Genomic DNA, 11,757 nt, shown 5'->3' with positions numbered 1-11,757 from the left:
TGCATTGGGAATAGCCAGCAGAGAGAGAGAGAAAGAAAGAGCTCTCATCTTTCTGGAGAAAATAAAAGTCCTAGGAAAAACGTGTAAATGGGACTCAGCACTTCAGTTGCCAACTGAATTAATTAACAGATATCTCACTAGGACATCTTTTTTTTTTTTACTAGCTTCCACTTTAAGAAGGCTGATTTTAATCAATTACCAAGTTTAGCCAATCCTCACACTGAACATAGAAAATCGTTTCCTTTAAGGTGATTGGAAGCATGGATGAATGTTTTCTGAGTTGGTAATAATTTTTCCTACTGAGTTCACAGTGGCTGGAGTGTAATTGAATGTGCTTGCTAATTTAATTTTAGGGAACTTTTCATCTGCCTTATCGTTGACATAATAATTCCCTCTTTGCTCTATAGTGATTAGACCAAACTGAAAGAAACTCTTTTTCCCTAGTTAGAGGGGTATCTGAGACAATGGATTCTTGGAAGAGTTTAAGGATTACAAGTGTGAATTGAAATGACCTTTTAAAAAAAAATCTTATGTAATGGCCATTCAGAGTCAGCCAATTGATGCTGTACTTTGTGGCAAAGTCTGTCTATCAGTATGACAGCAGTGCAGAGTGGAGGGAGCAGGAAAGAAAAAGAGAATGTGAATGTTTAAGAAGAACAGCAGCCTCTAGTACCATGCCAGCAGATTTATTCTAGGTACATCAATGGATTTGGTGAGGGGCTGATGTCCATCAAAGCTATTTTGCTTAAAAAACAACAACAAAAAGCAGATTCTGGTCTGACAGCTGTTTACAAGAGTAGCGGAGTGGATACCCAGATAGAAGCCTTGGACAGCAGCACTGTGAGTCCAGCAGCAGCCACTGGGCTGAACTTTCTGAGGGGAATCAGGAGGAAGAATTTTGGAAGATGTGACCCAGGGACTTTTTGATGCCAAGTGGCAGAGGGCACAGGGGATGCATAAAGTTTTACAGGGGTCCCCTGGATCATATATATGCACAATAATTCACCAAAAGGTGGCATATAAGGTCTGTAAGAGCCAGTAGCCCGCTGACCATCATAATCAAGGTTAAATATATGTATGGATAATACTTAAGAAGTTATTTATCTATACTGCAATTTATGTTCTTAAAACCTTGAAGTTAATTGCACGTCACAAGGAGGTGCGGTGCCTTGGACAGGTTCCTTTCAGCCACAGGGGGTAATAGATGCTTCTCCCTCTGTCTGGTCATTGTGTATTGTGTGGCTCACAATGTAAGTCTTTTAGGGTACCGAGCCACCAGTTAATCAAGATTCTGAAATTGATGAGATTGTGAAATCTGCACAAAGGAACACACAGCAGGAGGTTTTCCGGTTTATGAATAAAGAGCAAAGGACTGTTTTAATATATCTGGAGTTGAAAAGAGACACCCAGGATTCTTTACCTAGGGAGAAAGCTAGTAGAGAGTTTTATCTCTTGAAAAAAGGATCACAGTCAGGCCTGGCTGAAAAACGCTGGAAGGACTTTGGGGTGAGTGTTGCTGTATGTGACATGAAAGTATCTAGTTATATGTCTAGCTTCTAGAATGCATGTTCTGATTTTATTTTATGTATAACCATTTGTTTCCAATACTTCTAGTGGTTATCACATGAATCTTTTCTGTTTGTTAAATATTTTTTGCTTGTTTTCCTACAATCATATCTAAGTGCTGTGTGTTAAGTGGAGTGGTGATTGGAGGCAAAGCTGGGGTGTACCGCTTCTTTGGATTCAACGCATCTATGAATGTCCAGCGGAACAGGAGCTTAACAGGAAGACACCTGGAGGGCTTGGGGGTTGGAATATGCCTATCACTATCTTGAAGAGAGACAGTGGAGCCTGCATGGGCAGAGAGGGGAGAGCTGGTGGTGCTTGTGGTTGGGGAGCTGACCCACGGTAGATACAGACAAGGGTTCCTCATGTTAAGGGCAGGTGATAGTAAGGTGCCTCACAACCCTGGGTATCCCCAAGAAGCATCACAGGAAACTTTATTTTAAAGGACTGTCCAATCCCTTGACCAGGGCACACAATCTAAAGCTGAGATTTGGTACGGGAACCTATATCTCATTATTCTAAAATTAAATACTTCTGCAGCAATCCCATTTTCGTTTCCCCTAAAAGAGCTCATAAAAATGAGCCACCTTCTGTTCTTTATCTCCCCACAGCCATCACATAAGGCAAAATCCAGATTTGGGAATGTATACACATAGCTGGCATTCTTTGACTGGAGCCTCAGCTGGTGGAAACTGGCATAACTCCACTAAAATCAATGGAAATATGCTATTTACACCAGCCGAGGATCTGGCCCACTAGCAGATGTACTGAGCTCTGGAGATCAACATCCCTCATTTAGTCAGAAAATGTGGACAGCAAAGCAGGCGAAAAGCAGATGACTCTAAAATATCTCACAGGCTGGCATTACAGGCACTTCTGCAAGTTATTCTTTAGCCACACACAGGATATTGGGCTCAGTCTAGGTGTAACTGGCTGAAATTTAATGGTTTGTGATGTATAGGAGATCACACTAGATGATCTAATGGTCCCTTCTGGCCTTATTCACTATGACTGTATGAATGAAGTCAGAGAGTAGTTTGTTCTCCATGCAAATGCCCCAGGGACTGAATACAAAGTAGCTGGTCAGGACAAATCAGACCCAAAATGCTTCGGTTTTTTTGTCTTTTTTAAACTCACTTTGTATGGACAGCCTTGTTTTTCTAACAAAATAGCATTTTCAATTCCTCCAAAATACTCCAGGTCTCTGGCCCACATTCTTCTTATAGAAGAAAAGATTCAAATGAAAAATGTGCAAGAGGTTTCATAAAATCAGTGGGTTAGATGGGACCACAAGGGTCATCTAGTCTAACCCACTGCTAAGATTGAGGATTCTAACGATCCAAGTCAGATGTCTATCCAGCCTCCTTTTGAAAAGCTCCAGTGAAAGAGCTTCCACAACCTCCAGAAGCAGTTTGTTCCCTTGTCCTACTGTTCTTATGGTTAGGAAGTTTTTCCTGAGATTTAATCTAAATTTGCTGTGCTGTAGGTTGAACCCATTATCTCTTGTCCTGCCCTCTGCGGTAAAAGAGAACAAGTTTTGCCCATCTTGTTGATGGCAGCTTTTCAAGTATCTGAAGACTGCTATCATATCCACCCTTAATAGCCTCTTTTCCACACTAAACAAATCCAGTTCCTTCAGCCTTTGGTCATAGGGCTGGCGTTCCATCCCTTTGATCTTCTTTGTTGCTCGCCTCTGGATTCTTTCCAGTTTCTCTACATTCTTTCTATACATTGATGACCAAAATTGGACACAGTGCTCCAGCTGAGGCCTAACCAGTGCTGAGTAGAGCAGTACTATCACTTCCTGTGACTTACCTGCTATGCTTCTGTTCATGCAACCTAATATTGCATTTATGTTTTGTGCAACAGCATCACATTGCTGACTCATTACTCACAACTCCCAGATCCATCTCACCAGTGCTGCTGTCAAGCAAGTTTTCCCCCATTCTGCATTTGGTTTTTCTTTCCTAAGTGTAACACCTTATTTGTCTTTGTTGAATTACATTTTGTTGTCTATAGCAAAATTCTCCAAGTTATCAAGATCCCTTTGAATTTTAGTTCTATCCTTCAAAGTATTGACACCACCCCCAGTTTTGTGTCATCTGCAAACTTGATCAGTATGTTTTCTATACCGACATCTAGGTCATTAATAAGGATATTAAACAACACCAGACCCAGAATAGATCCCAGTGGAACCCCACTTGAGACCTCCCTCCAATCTGACATCATTCCATTAATAGTTACTCTTTGTTGTTGTTTAACCAATTATGTAGCCACTTAATGGTAATTCTGCCAAGCCCACATTTCTCCAGCTTACTTATCAGAATGTCATGTTGGATTGTGTCAAAAGCCTTCCTGAAATCCAGGTATATTATGTCCACCGCATTTCTCTTACCCACCAAACCAGTTACCCTATCAAAGAAGGAAATCAAGCTGGTTTGGCACCATTTGTTCTTGGGAAATCCATGTTGCTGCTAGTGATTACCTTCATCCTCCAGGTATTGGCAAATTGAATGTTTTATACATTGCTTTGGTACAGGAGTCGGCAACTTTTCAGAAGTGCTGTGCCGAGTCTTCATTTATTCACTCTAATTTAAGGTTTTGCGTGCTACTAATACATTTTAACATTTTTAGAAGGTCTCTTTCTATAAGTCTATAATGTATAACTAAACTATCGTTGTATGTAAAGTAAATAGGTTTATAAAATGTTTAAGAAGCTTCATTTAAAATTAAATTAAAATGCAGAGCCCCCTGGACTGGTGGCCAGGAACGGGGCAGTGTGAGTGCCACTGAAAATCAGCTCACGTGCCGCCTTCGGCACCCGTGCCATAGGTTGCCTACCCCTGCTCTAGTAGCTTCCCACATATTGAAGTAAGGCTGACTGGTCTATAGTTCCCTGGCTCCTTCTTTCCCCACTTTTTAAAGATGGGCGCTACATTAGCCCTTCTCCAGTCTTACAAGACCTCTCCATTTTGAATTTTGAATTACAATGACAACATTATTATCACATCTCTCCAGTTGAGGCTACAGGATTCCAACAGCCTGCTGTAAACCTGCTTTAAATAGCTTTTCTTAAATCATGGTTTTACAGCATTTCCAAGCAGAATTAAATGTACCCAAGAGGCATTGTTTGCTGAGGTCTAAAGCACACTAGCATTTAATTTTCTGAGACATTTAGCATTTGGTAACTTCATTGTCAATGTTCACTAATTTGCTGAGTGCTTTTTATTTTAACTTTGAGAACAAAGTTGTTAAAAAAAACCCAAAAAAACAAAAAACCCAGAACTTCTCTTTGGTGCTCAAATCCCTCCTCCTCTTTTTATAGTAACTTCCCAAAATTATTAGTGAAATAATTTAATAATAATTATAATAATTTAAATAAGAAATAATAATTTTAAAAAGAAAAGTGCAAAAGTGCATCTAGGACATGAGCCAACTGCACAGGTGCTGGATCTAGGTGTGCTGCCGCACCCCTGGTTTGAAGTGGTTTCCATTATATACAGGATTTACAGTTTGGATCAATGGTTCAGCAACCCCACTACACAAATTCTTCTAATACCCTGTTATAACATTTTTCCCAGATTTGGACCTTAGCGTCCAAAATATGGGTGTTAGCATGAAAACCTCCAAGCTTAGTTACCAGCTTGGACCTGGTAAAGCTGCCACCACCCAAAAAATTAGAGTGTTTTGGGGCACTCTGGTCCCCCCAAAACCCTTCCCTGGGGACCCCAAAGACACAAATTCCTTGAGTCTTACAACAAAGGGGAATAAACCATTTCCCCCCCCCTTCTCCCTTCCAGGTGTTCCCTCCCTGGGTTCCTGGAGAGATACACAGAAGCAAGCTCTGTGAATCTAAACAGAGGGACTCCACCCTCCCCGTTTCCAGTCCTGGAAACACAAGTACTTCCCTCTTCATCCAGAGGGTATGCAAAGTCAGGCTTTGTAAATCTAACACAAAGAGATTTTCCCCTGACTTCTTCCTCCCACCATTCCCTGGTGAGCTGCAGACTCAATTCCCTGGAGTCCCCACTAAAGAAAAACTCCAACAAGTCTTAAAAAAAAGGCTTTATATAAAAAAGAAAGAAAAGGACATAAAAATGGTCTCTCTGTATTAAGGTGACAAATACAGGGTCATTTGCTTAAAAGAAAAAAATGAATAAACAGCCTTATCCAAAAAGAATACAATTTAACACATTCCAGCAACTACACACATGTAAATACAAAAGAAAACAATATAAACCTATGGTCTTTCTATCTTTGTACTTACAACTTGGAAACAGAAGATTAGAAAGCTGGAGATAGAAAAATCACTCTCATAGCCAAGAGGGCACAGACACAAGACAAAGAACAAAGAACTCACACCCAAAACTTCCCTCCACCCAGATTTGAAAAAGTCTTGTTTCCTGATTGGTCCTCTGGTCAGGTGTTTCAGGTTACGTCTTTCCAGGTGAAAGAGACGTTAACCCTTAGCTATCTGTTTATGACACGCCCCCCAAATTGCAGACAGTGGGGAAGCTCTCTGGCGGCGATTTCCTCCTAGAACTTTAAAATAAACAGATTAATACAACACATGCACCTTTACATATACCACTAAGTATATAACTAACAGACTTCTACATTTTAAGAACACTTTTTAACTACTGGGTTTTGGGAAACTCTCACGGGAGAGAGCATCAGCTACTTTGTTAGAAGCTCCTGAAATGTGCTGAATTTTAAAATCAAAATCTTGGAGAGCTAAACTTCAACGAAGAAGTTTCTTGTTGTTCCCCTTGGCAGTATGAAGCCACTTTAGCGCAGCATGGTCAGTTTGTAGCTGGAACCGCCGTCCCCAAACATATGGGCGTAGCTTTTCCAGGACTTACACAATGGCATAGCATTCCTTTTCACTGACTGACCAGTGACTTTTCCTCTCATACAGTTTCTTGCTGAGAAACACGACAGGATGGAAGTTGTGATCCGTTGCTTTCTGCATGAGAACTGCTCCTATACCACGCTTAGATGCATCCGTGGTTACTAGGAATGGCTTGTTAAAGTCTGGGGCCCTGAGCACAGGGTCAGACATGAGCGTTGCCTTAAGTTGGGTAAAGGCCTTTTGACACTTATTAGTCCACTTAACTGCATTTGGCTGGGTCTCTTTGGTCAGGTCGGTCAGTGGGGCAGCGATTTGGCTGTAGTGTGGTACAAATTGCCTGTAGTACCCGGCCAAGCCTAAGAAGGATTGAACCTGTTTCTTTGACTTTGGGACAGGTCACTTTTGGATAGCATCCACCTTGGCCTGTAGGGGGTTTATGGTTTCTCAACCCACCTGGTGTCCCAGGTAAGTCACTCTGTTTTGGCCTTTTTGACACTTTTTGGCCTTAACAGTTAGTCCTGCCTGCCTGATGCGCTTAAAGACCTTTTCCAGGTGTAGTAGGTGTTCGGGCCAGGAGTCTGAAAAAATGGCCACATCATCGAGGTAGGCAACTGCATATTCTCCCAGTCCTGCTAGTAGGCCATCTACCAGTCTTTGGAAGGTGGCGGGTGCATTTCAAAGCCCGAAAGGAAGGACATTAAATTCATATACCCCCGCATGGGTGATGAATGCTGACCTTTCCTTGGCAGGTTCATCTAGCGGTACTTGCCAGTACCCCTTGGTTAAGTCTATTGTAGAGATGAACTGGGCACGTCCTAACTTCTCCAATAGCTCATCGGTGCGTGGCATTGGATAGTTGTCCGGACGAGTTACCGCATTTAGCTTACGGTAGTCCACGCAAAAGCATATTTCCCCATCTGGTTTGGGTACCAGAACCACTGGAGATGCCCATGCACTGGTAGATGAGCGGATTATACCCATCTGTAGCATGTTCTGGATCTCCCGTTCTATAGCAGCTTGGGCATGAGGAGACACCCGGTAGGGTCGGGTTCTAATTGGGTGAGCATTACCTGTGTCAATGGAGTGGGTATGCCCGTTCAGTCCATCCCGGGGTGGCTGAGAACAATGGGGCGAAGCTAGTGCACAGCTCCTTGATTTGTCGCCGCTGCAGACGTTCCAGGGTGGTTGAGAGGTTCACCTCTTCCACGCCACCGTGTTTTTTCCCTTCGTCGTAGACACCTTCAGGCCACTCAGTATCATCTCCCTGGACTGTAAACTGACAAACCTGTAAGTCTCTGGAATAGAAAGGCTTGAGAGAATTAACATGGTACACTCTGGGCTTTAGTGAGGAATTTGGAAATGCTATGAGGTAGTTCACAGTTCCCAGGCACTCTTGGACCGTGAATGGCCCTTCCCATGATGCTTCCATCTTATGGGCCTGTTGCGCCTTCAAGACCATAACCTGGTCTCCTACCTTGAAGGAACGTTCTCTGGTATGTTTGTCATACCAGGCCTTTTGCTCTTCCTGAGCATCCTTTAGGTTTTCTTTAGCAAGGGCTAAAGAGTGTCGGAGAGTGTTTTGTAGGTTGCTTACAAAGTCCAGAATGTTAGTCCCTGGAGAAGGCGTAAACCCTTCCCATTGCTGCTTCACCAACTGTAATGGCCCCTTAACCTCGTGACCATACACAAGTTTAAACGGTTAAAACCCTAGACTGGGATGTGGTACAGCCCTGTAGGCAAACAGCAACTGCTGCAACACTAGGTCCCAATTATTGGAGTATTCGTTGACGAATTTACGTATCATGGCCCCCAAAGTTCCATTAAACCTTTCCACCAGGCCATTGGTTTGATGGTGGTACGGGGTGGCAACCAAGTGATTCACCCCATGAGTTTCCCACAGTTCTTTCATGGTCCCTGCCAGGAAATTAGATCCTGAATCTGTAAGGATGTTGGAGGGCCAACCTACCCTGGCAAAAATGTCTGTTAGGGCCAGGCACACAGTGTTAGCCCTGGTGTTGCCTAGAGCTACTGCTTCCGGCCATCGGGTAGCAAAGTCCACGAAAGTCAGTACGTACTGCTTTCCTCTGGGTGTCTTTTTTGGGAAAGGACCCAGAATATCCACAGCTACTCGCTGAAATGGGACCTTAATTATGGGGAGTGGCTGGAGAGGGGCCTTGACCTGGTCTTGGGGTTTTCCCACTTTTTGGCATACCTCACAAGACCGGACATACTTGGCAACGTCCTTGCCCATCCCCTCCCAGTGGAAGGACTTCCCCAACCGGTCCTTGGTTCTGTTCACCCCAGCATGGCCACTGGGATGATCATGGGCTAAGCTTAAGAGCTTCCCCCGGTACTCAGTTGGAACCACCAACTGTTTTTGCGGCTGCCATTCTTCCCGGTGTCCACCAGAAAGAATCTTCTTGTATAAAAGTCCTTGGTCTATAACAAACTGGGACCGATTAGAAGAGCTCAGAGGCGGTGGGGTGCTCCGTGCCGCCGCCCAAGCTTTCTGAAGGCTGTCATCTGCTTCCTGCTCAGTTTGGAACTGTTCCCTTGAGGCTGAGGTCACCAGTTCTTCCTCAGACTGGGGACTTGGGCTTGGTCCCTCTGGAAGCGATGTAGGTGATGGGGTTGTTTTTGTTGCTGATGAACCGCTCTCCGCTGGTGCACCAGAGCGTATTTGAGGCTCTGGCTGAGCCTTTTGGGTATGGCTGTCTGTTGCTTCTGCCAGTTCTGGCTCGCTGGCGCCCTCTGGCGTGGAGTTTGAAGATGTGGTTGCACTTGCTGGTGCTGGTTGCTATTCCAGTTCCGGGCCTGGGACTGGAGGTGCTGTGGCTGTTTCAGTGGTTGGCATGGAATCTGGGTCCACTACCTCTGTCTGGGTCTCTGGTAACACAGACGGGGCGTCTGTGGACGGTTCAGGAACAGGAATGGGTCTGGAAGCTTGCCTGGTTTGGCTGCGTGTAACCATTCCCACTCTCTTGGCCCGCTTCACCTGGTTGGCCAAGTCTTCCCCCAGTAGCATGGGGATGGAATAATTCTCATAAACTGCAAAAGTCCACATTCCTGACCAGCCTTTGTACTGGACAGGCAGTTCAGCTGTAGGCAAGTCTACAGCTTGAGACATGAAGGGGTAAATTGTCACTTGGGCCTTTGGGTTGATGAATTTGGGGTCTACGAAGGATTGGTGGATAGCTGACACTTGTGGCCCCGTGTCTCTCCACGCAGTAACCTTCTTTCCACCCACTCTCAAATTTTCCCTTTGCTCCAAGGGTATTTGAGAGGCATCTGGGCCTGGGGATCTTTTGGGTGATGGTGGTGTAATGAACTGCACTCGGTTGGCGGTCTTTGGGCAGTTGGCCTTGATATGTCCCAGTTCATTACACTTAAAGCATCTTCCATCTGACTGGTCACTGGGTCGAGGTGGGTTACTGGAGACTGGAGAGGTGGAAGAATAGGGTGTCTGTGGCTTTCCTCGGGTTGGAGGTGGGGATTTTGGCTGCCCTCGGTTGTAGGGTTTATGGTCGGTGTGCCCTCTGGGGTATTCGTTCCCCTTGACAGTAGCTTTCTTACTTTCTGCCACTTCCATCCATCTGGCTCCAATCTCCCCCGCCTCAGTGAGATTTTTGGGTTTTCCATCTTGTATGTACCATGTTATGTCCTCAGGAACACCATCCAAGAACTGCTCCATTTGTATGAGGAGGTGCAGTTCGTCTATGGATTTAACATTGTTTCCTGATATCCAGGCCTCATAATTTTTCCCAATGTAGTAGGCGTGTTTGGGAAATGACACATCTGGTTTCCACTTTTGGGTTCTGAAACGCCGACGGGCATGATCCGGGGTTATCCCCATTCTGTATCTGGCCTTGGTTTGAAAAAGTTTATAGTCGTTCATTTTCTCCTTAGGCATTTCAGCTGCCACCTCTGCTAAAGGTCCACTGAGCTGTGGCCTCAATTCTACCATGTACTGGTTTTCAGGGATGCTGTACCCAAGACAGGCTCTTTCAAAGTTTTCCAAGAAGGCCTCAGTGTCATCACCTGCCTTGTAGGTGGGAAATTTCTTGGGATGTGGAACCATAATTGGTGAAGGGTTGTTAGGATTGGCTGGAGCCTGTTGCTTAGCCTTTTCTAATTCCATGGCCTGTCGGTGGGTCTCCCTCTGGAGTTCTATCTGTCTTCTGTAGGCTGCCTCTTCTTCTTCTTGTTTCCTTCTGTGGGCCACCTCTTCTTCTTGTATTCTTCTGTGGGCCACCTCTTCTTCTTCTTGTTTGCTTCTGTGAGCTGCCTCTTCTTCTTGTTGTTTTCTTTTGTGGGCTGCCTCTTCCTTGGCTAGTTCTGCATTAATTAGTTCTATCCATCTCTTATGTTCATTTTCTTTGTCTATGGCTTGTTGCCGTGCTCGCTCCTGCCTTAGGCTTTCCTTGGAACTCATGTTTTCTGCTTTCTTGTGCTGAGGCGCCCTCTGGTGTTTATTGTCTGAACTGCAGCTTCTCTGTTGCCTCCTGGGGTCTGCCTAGCAACAATGCCTTTTTCCCTTTCTTCCTCTAGCTAATCTTTTAAATGTAAAATAAACCAGAAAAACCACTTTATTTGCATGTGTATTGCTGGATATTTGACTCTCAATGGGAGTGCTATTGTCTGACAAAAGACCCATTTGTCACAGCTTAATGGTTCCTTGCTTAATATGCAAGCCACAACTGCCAGAGAGAGCAGAAAAAAAATTCTCTCTGGTTCCCTTTAAAACCAAACTCTCTCTGCTTAAAAGCCCCTAGCAGAGATAAGAAAAATATAATATTCCTTCTGGCTTCTGGATTCTATCTATCCCACAACGCTGCACACCATGTCATAACATTTTTCCCAGATTTGGACCTTAGCATCCAAAATATGGGTGTTAGCATGAAAACCTCCAAGCTTAGTTACCAGCTTGGACCTGGTAAAGCTGCCACCACCCAAAAAATTAGAGTGTTTTGGGGCACTCTGGTCCCCCCAAAACCCTTCCCTGGGGACCCCAAAGACACAAATTCCTTGAGTCTTACAACAAAGGGGAATAAACCATTTCCCCCCCCCTTCTCCCTTCCAGGTGTTCCCTCCCTGGGTTCCTGGAGAGATACACAGAAGCAAGCTCTGTGAATCTAAACAGAGGGATTCCACCCTCCCCGTTTCCAGTCCTGGAAACACAAGTACTTCCCTCTTCATCCAGAGGGTATGCAAAGTCAGGCTTAGTAAATCTAACACAAAGAGATTTTCCCCCTGACTTCTTCCTCCCACCAATTCCCTGGTGAGCTGCAGACTCAATTCCCTGGTGAGCTGCAGACTCAATTCCCTGGAGTCCCCACTAA

The sequence above is a fragment of the Gopherus flavomarginatus genome, chromosome 4 (genome assembly GCF_025201925.1).
Source record: "Gopherus flavomarginatus isolate rGopFla2 chromosome 4, rGopFla2.mat.asm, whole genome shotgun sequence".
In the NCBI taxonomy this organism is placed as follows: Eukaryota; Metazoa; Chordata; order Testudines; family Testudinidae; genus Gopherus; species Gopherus flavomarginatus.
This window is presented reverse-complemented; position numbering follows the sequence as displayed.